This window comes from Oncorhynchus gorbuscha, linkage group LG08 (assembly GCF_021184085.1).
Source record: "Oncorhynchus gorbuscha isolate QuinsamMale2020 ecotype Even-year linkage group LG08, OgorEven_v1.0, whole genome shotgun sequence".
Lineage (NCBI taxonomy): Eukaryota > Metazoa > Chordata > Actinopteri > Salmoniformes > Salmonidae > Oncorhynchus > Oncorhynchus gorbuscha.
The window spans coordinates 7,220,851-7,228,350 of NC_060180.1; the positions used below are offsets into that span (position 1 = coordinate 7,220,851).

A 7,500-nucleotide genomic window follows, 5' to 3' on the forward strand; every position below is an offset into this window, starting at 1 on the left:
TGATAGGCAGTCTCACAGAAAATAGTCAACTCAACCATCTCTGCACATACACACACATAGACATTCACACACACATAGACATTCACACACACATAGACATTCACACACACATAGACATTCACACACACATAGACATTCACACACACATAGACATTCACACACACATAGACATTCACACACACATAGACATTCACACACACATAGACATTCACACACACATAGACATTCACACACACATAGACATTCACACACACATAGACATTCACACACACATAGACATTCACACACACATAGACATTCACACACACATAGACATTCACACACACATAGACATTCACACACACATAGACATTCACACACACATAGACATTCACACACACATAGACATTCACACACACATAGACATTCACACACACATAGACATTCACACACACATAGACATTCACACACACATAGACATTCACACACACATAGACATTCACACACACATAGACATAGACATTCACACACACATAGACATACACACACATAGACATTCACACACACATAGACATTCACACACACATAGACATTCACACACACATAGACATTCACACACACATAGACATTCACACACACATAGACATTCACACACACATAGACATTCACACACACATAGACATTCACACACACATAGACATTCACACACACATAGACATTCACACACACATAGACATTCACACACACATAGACATTCACACACACATAGACATTCACACACACATAGACATTCACACACACATAGACATTCACACACACATAGACATTCACACACATAGACATTCACACACACATAGACATTCACACACACATAGACATTCACACACACATAGACATTCACACACACATAGACATACACACACACATAGACATACACACACACATAGACATTCACACACACATAGACATTCACACACACATAGACATTCACACACACATAGACATTCACACACACATAGACATTCACACACACATAGACATTCACACACACATAGACATTCACACACACATAGACATTCACACACACATAGACATTCACACACACATAGACATTCACACACACATAGACATTCACACACACATAGACATTCACACACACATAGACATTCACACACACATAGACATTCACACACACATAGACATTCACACACACATAGACATTCACACACACATAGACATTCACACACGCACGCACATACACACACATAGACATTCACACACACATAGACATTCACACACGCATAGACATTCACACACGCACGCACATACACACACATAGACATTCACACACGCACGCACATACACACACATAGACATTCACACACACATAGACATTCACACACGCACGCACATACACACACATAGACATTCACACACGCACGCACATACACACACATAGACACACATAGACATTCACACACGTGCGCACACACATACATACACACACATATAGACATTCACACACACACGCATACATATACACGCACAACACACACACACACACACACACACACACACTACACACTACAGTAATGCTGTTCTCAGACACTGACTTTCAAATCCAATTCCTCCGATCCATACCACACTGTATTCCAGAGTGTCCATTTGTCTGAGTGAAATCTGGACAGGCAGGGGCAAGGGAGGGAGAGCGATGGATGGATCGATGGTTGGAGGGGTGTGGAGAAACGCCTGACAAAGCCACAACAGGTCAGAATAAAGATACAGGGGTGTTTGAAAGAACTTTGAGTAACCATGGTTACCTTGAACGTTTTTGTGGTTCTAATGGAATGGAATTGGCTTGTTTTTGTGGTAAATATTTGGGAGTTTATTTCCAGTATGTTGGAACCAATACACAACAGAATTACTTTTCCCATTTCATCTCTCATTCGCCTCTGTGCTCATCCTTAGAGAGCGTTTTCAAAAACAACTGTTTCTCATGTAAGTCATCTAGAAAAAGTACCTTTCCTTTGTGGTTGATCCTCCTGTTAGAAGGACCCAAACAGACAGACAGACAGACGTTAGTTTATATGGACAGGCCTGTTCCTTCCCCTGTATCTGTATTGATGGTCAAATATGATTGTCGTCCTGGGCTCAGGTTGGACTGTGTGGTCTGTAGTTAGAATCATCTCCAAGCCTTCTGATCTAATAAAGAGAGTCTGGCCTTGGCCTTGACCTGGGCCCGATGTGTCCCAAATGGCACCCTATGGCCCAGGTCAAAAGAACTGGACTAAGGGAAGATGGTGCCATTTGGGACGCAGACTGAGAATGGGTTTCAGAGGAAGGAAAGCTTAGAACTGATGGAAACAAATGGGAAATATACTGAAGGGAATTATACATGGGAGATAAAGGGAGAGAGGGAGTGTGTGGATGGAGGCAGATGGGACTCAGACTGGTCCCACTCAGCCAGCCAGCATCCATCTTACCTCGGGACGCAAGGACGTCTGTCTAAGGAACCAGACAAGAGGGAAACAGACGCAGTAAAAACACACAGACACTCTTAAGGCGACTATGTGAGGCTGGAAGAGAGGACGCACCAGCCCGACCTGTATGTGTGTGTCTCCGCCCGCATTAAGTGCAGCCCCAGCACAATCCCCTGACAGCCAGGCTGGCAATATAGGGCCCCACATCTGACACATGAGCCCAGACAGAGAGCAAGAGTCTTGGATCAACTCTGGCCGTCTCTGGGGAGGGGAGGGCCAGCCTGGTTCTCCATCCTCCAGCTCCACTCTGTAGGCTGATCAATGACAGGACGGTTATTACAGAAGAGATGTTCAAAGAAATTGTCTGCACACTTATAGGTCAAGTATTAATGCAAATGCCAGATATTTAACATTTTACAAATGTTAACTTTACCTCTTTGTAATGGCTGTATTATGCTGCCGGAAACCTAGGTGTCTGCATGTTTTACCATGCAATACGCAATTTGGATTGCGATTTAAGTTGCTTTCAGTGTGAGATTGCCTTATTGTAGCCCACCTAGAAAAAACTAGCTAGCAGTCTGAAATGCAAGATCCTCCTACAGTTAACCACTAGCTGGTGCTATGACAGCATCATTATCTGCAATTAGCCATTAGCTGGTAGCCTCTAGCAGTTGCTGTACCGTGGATTACCTATCTGTAGCTAGCCTTTAGTCATTGGTGTGGATTACCTATCTGTAGCTAGCCTTTAGTCATTGCTGTGGATTACCTATCTGTAGCTAGCCTTTAGTCATTGGTGTGGATTACCTATCTGTAGCTAGCCTTTAGTCATTGGTGTGGATTACCTAGCTGTAGCTAGCCTTTAGTCATTGCTGTGGATTACCTAGCTGTAGCTAGCCTTTAGTCATTGGTGTGGATCACCTATCTGTAGCTAGCCTTTAGTAATTGGTGTGGATACCTATCTGTAGCTAGCCTTTAGTCATTGCTGTGGATTTCCTATCTGTAGCTAGCCTTTAGTCATTGGTGTGGATCACCTATCTGTAGTTAGCCTTTAGTCATTGGTGTGGATTACCTATCTGTAACTAGCCTTTAGTCCTTGCTGTGGATTACCTAACTGTAGCTAGCCTTTAGTCATTGCTGTGGATTACCTATCTGTAACTAGCCTTTAGTCATTGGTGTGGATTACCTATCTGTAACTAGCCTTTAGTCCTTGCTGTGGATTACCTAACTGTAGCTAGCCTTTAGTCATTGCTGTGGATTACATACTGTAGCTAGCCTTTAGTCATTGCTGTGGATTACCTAGCTGTAGCTAGCCTTTAGTCATTGCTGTGGATTACCTAACTGTAGCTAGCCTTTAGTCATTGCTGTGGATTACCTATCTGTAACTAGCCTTTAGTCATTGCTGTGGATTACCTATCTGTAGCTAGCCTTTAGTCATTGCTGTGGATTACCTAACTGTAGCTAGCCTTTAGTCATTGCTGTGGATTACCTAACTGTAGCTAGCCTTTAGTCATTGCTGTGGATTACCTAACTGTAGCTAGCCTTTAGTCATTGCTGTGGATTACCTAACTGTAGCTAGCCTTTAGTCATTGCTGTGGATTACCTAGCTGTAGCTAGCCTTTAGTCATTGGTGTGGATTACCTATCTGTAGCTAGCCTTTAGTCATTGCTGTGGATTACCTAACTGTAGCTAGCCTTTAGTCATTGCTGTGGATTACCTAACTGTAGCTAGCCTTTAGTCATTGCTGTGGATTACCTAACTGTAGCTAGCCTTTAGTCATTGCTGTGGATTACCTAACTGTAGCTAGCCTTTAGTCATTGCTGTGGATTACCTAACTGTAGCTAGCCTTTAGTCATTGCTGTGGATTACCTAACTGTAACTAGCCTTTAGTCATTGCTGTGGATTACCTAACTGTAGCTAGCCTTTAGTCATTGGTGTGGATTACCTATCTGTAACTAGCCTTTAGTCATTGCTGTGGATTACCTAGCTGTAGCTAGCCTTTAGTCATTGCTGTGGATTACCTATTTGTAGCTAGCCTTTAGTCATTGCTGTGGATTACCTAGCTGTAGCTAGCCTTTAGTCATTGCTGTGGATTACCTAACTGTAGCTAGCCTTTAGTCATTGCTGTGGATTACCTAACTGTAGCTAGCCTTTAGTCATTGCTGTGGATTACCTATCTGTAACTAGCCTTTAGTCATTGCTGTGGATTACCTAGCTGTAGCTAGCCTTTAGTCATTGCTGTGGATTACCTAACTGTAGCTAGCCTTTAGTCATTGCTGTGGATTACCTAACTGTAGCTAGCCTTTAGTCATTGCTGTGGATTACCTAACTGTAGCTAGCCTTTAGTCATTGGTGTGGATTACCTATCTGTAACTAGCCTTTAGTCATTGCTGTGGATTACCTAACTGTAACTAGCCTTTAGTCATTGCTGTGGATTACCTAACTGTAGCTAGCCTTTAGTCATTGGTGTGGAATACCTATCTGTAACTAGCCTTTAGTCCTTGCTGTGGATTACCTAACTGTAGCTAGCCTTTAGTCATTGCTGTGGATTACATACTGTAGCTAGCCTTTAGTCATTGCTGTGGATTACCTAACTGTAGCTAGCCTTTAGTCATTGCTGTGGATTACCTAACTGTAGCTAGCCTTTAGTCATTGCTGTGGATTACCTAACTGTAGCTAGCCTTTAGTCATTGCTGTGGATTACCTAACTGTAGCTAGCCTTTAGTCATTGCTGTGGATTACCTATCTGTAGCTAGCCTTTAGTCATTGCTGTGGATTACCTAGCTGTAGCTAGCCTTTAGTCATTGGTGTGGATTACCTATCTGTAGCTAGCCTTTAGTCATTGCTGTGGATTACCTAACTGTAGCTAGCCTTTAGTCATTGCTGTGGATTACCTAACTGTAGCTAGCCTTTAGTCATTGCTGTGGATTACCTAACTGTAGCTAGCCTTTAGTCATTGCTGTGGATTACCTAACTGTAGCTAGCCTTTAGTCATTGCTGTGGATTACCTAACTGTAGCTAGCCTTTAGTCATTGCTGTGGATTACCTAACTGTAGCTAGCCTTTAGTCATTGCTGTGGATTACCTAACTGTAGCTAGCCTTTAGTCATTGCTGTGGATTACCTAACTGTAGCTAGCCTTTAGTCATTGCTGTGGATTACCTATCTGTAGCTAGCCTTTAGTCATTGCTGTGGATTACCTATCTGTAGCTAGCCTTTAGTCATTGCTGTGGATTACCTAGCTGTAGCTAGCCTTTAGTCATTGCTGTGGATTACCTATCTGTAGCTAGCCTTTAGTCATTGCTGTGGATTACCTAACTGTAGCTAGCCTTTAGTCATTGCTGTGGATTACATATCTGTAGCTAGCCTTTAGTCATTGCTGTGGATTACCTGTCTGTAGCTAGCCTTTAGTCATTGCTGTGGATTACCTATCTGTAGCTAGCCTTTAGTCATTGCTGTGGATTACCTAGCTGTAGCTAGCCTTTAGTCATTGCTGTGGATTACCTAACTGTAGCTAGCCTTTAGTCATTGCTGTGGATTACCTGCAGACTGTTTAGGGTGCGTTTAGCAACGTCCCTGATAATTGTTACAAAGACCAGAGCTAACCCTAATCCCATTCCTCACATCTGACTGACTCATTCGCTAGCTAGCTATAGTTTCCCTCAGACGGGCCTACAAGGGGAAGTGGATAGACCGAAGGCACAGAGCATCATCTAGGTTTTCTACAGTGCTGACCAGTGAATATTTAGGGTTACCAAACTGGTTCTTGGTTCCTATCTGGTGGCAGCAGTCAGTCAATCTTTCACCTCTTATATTTGGTCCACCTTTCCCTGAAGCTGTCTCTGTGACATTCAATAAACACAACAGTGTCCCTTAAAATGACAGCCCCCACAGACATTCTCACCTCTCGCTCGTAATCCTCACTGCTTACACATTTGGGTGTAGAAACATTTCAGACAGCTACTTTTCTGAATTCCTGAGAGGGGCGAGTTTGGAGTTGTTCTTGGGTTCATTTCAAGGTGTGACCGAGGAGGATTGTGTTTTTTAAAATGCTTTATGTCTGACTTCGTTCAACAAGTCTTGGCATAACATGTAGGCTGGTGACTACTAGCCTATTACAGTACAGCAGAATGTCAACAGTTGTGTGATTGTTGGAGGTTACTAAAGGTCATAAAAAGATGCAGGATCTTGTTTCTTCTTATTCCCCTTAAATTAAATAAAGAAAACCATACAAATAATACAAAGTTATTGATATTGACAACACTGTTTTGCAAGAGAGTAGTATTTGATTGATATCACTCATTCAGGGGTTGAATTTGAATCGACTGCATGACCTTATTCACATCGCTACCACAACAAACTGTCTCATGGGAATAGGGGAAGTAGTAGACTATATGGAGAGATCAGGAGACTGCATGATCTTATTCACATCGCTACCACAACAAACTGTCTCATGGGAATAGGGGAAGTAGTAGACTATATGGAGAGATCAGGAGACTGCATGATCTTATTCACATCGCTACCACAACAAACTGTCTCATGGGAATAGGGGAAGTAGTAGACTATATGGAGAGATCAGGAGACTGCATGACCCTATTCACATCGCTACCACAACAAACTGTCTCATGGGAATAGGGGAAGTAGTAGACTATATGGAGAGATCAGGAGACTGCATGACCTTATTCACATCGCTACCACAACAAACTGTCTCATGGGAATAGGGGAAGTAGTAGACTATATGGAGAGATCAGGAGACTGCATGACCTTATTCACATCGCTACCACAACAAACTGTCTCATGGGAATAGGGGAAGTTTCAGTTCCTGCATACAGTAGCTTGAGTTTGCAATCTGCAGCCAAGTTAGCAAAGAACAGCAGTGCTACATATTGCTACTTTCTTTTACCCTCTAACAAATGTGACACTACTCAGAGATATATCTACACATACAGCTGAGTGACTGTATAAAGCACTGAAGTGAGAGAGAGCAGAGCTCTCCTCCGGTTTCTCTCTCTACTGCTTGTCACAAATATATCACCGTCGTCTCTA

At 42.7% G+C, this 7,500-nt stretch overlaps 1 protein-coding gene across 7 annotated transcripts in view; it reads left to right on the forward strand.

The window, feature by feature from the left end:
- The window catches only part of zmiz1a (zinc finger, MIZ-type containing 1a), a 306,966-nt gene that overhangs the window by 251,522 nt on the left and 47,944 nt on the right, over positions 1–7,500 (forward strand). The window lies entirely within an intron of this gene.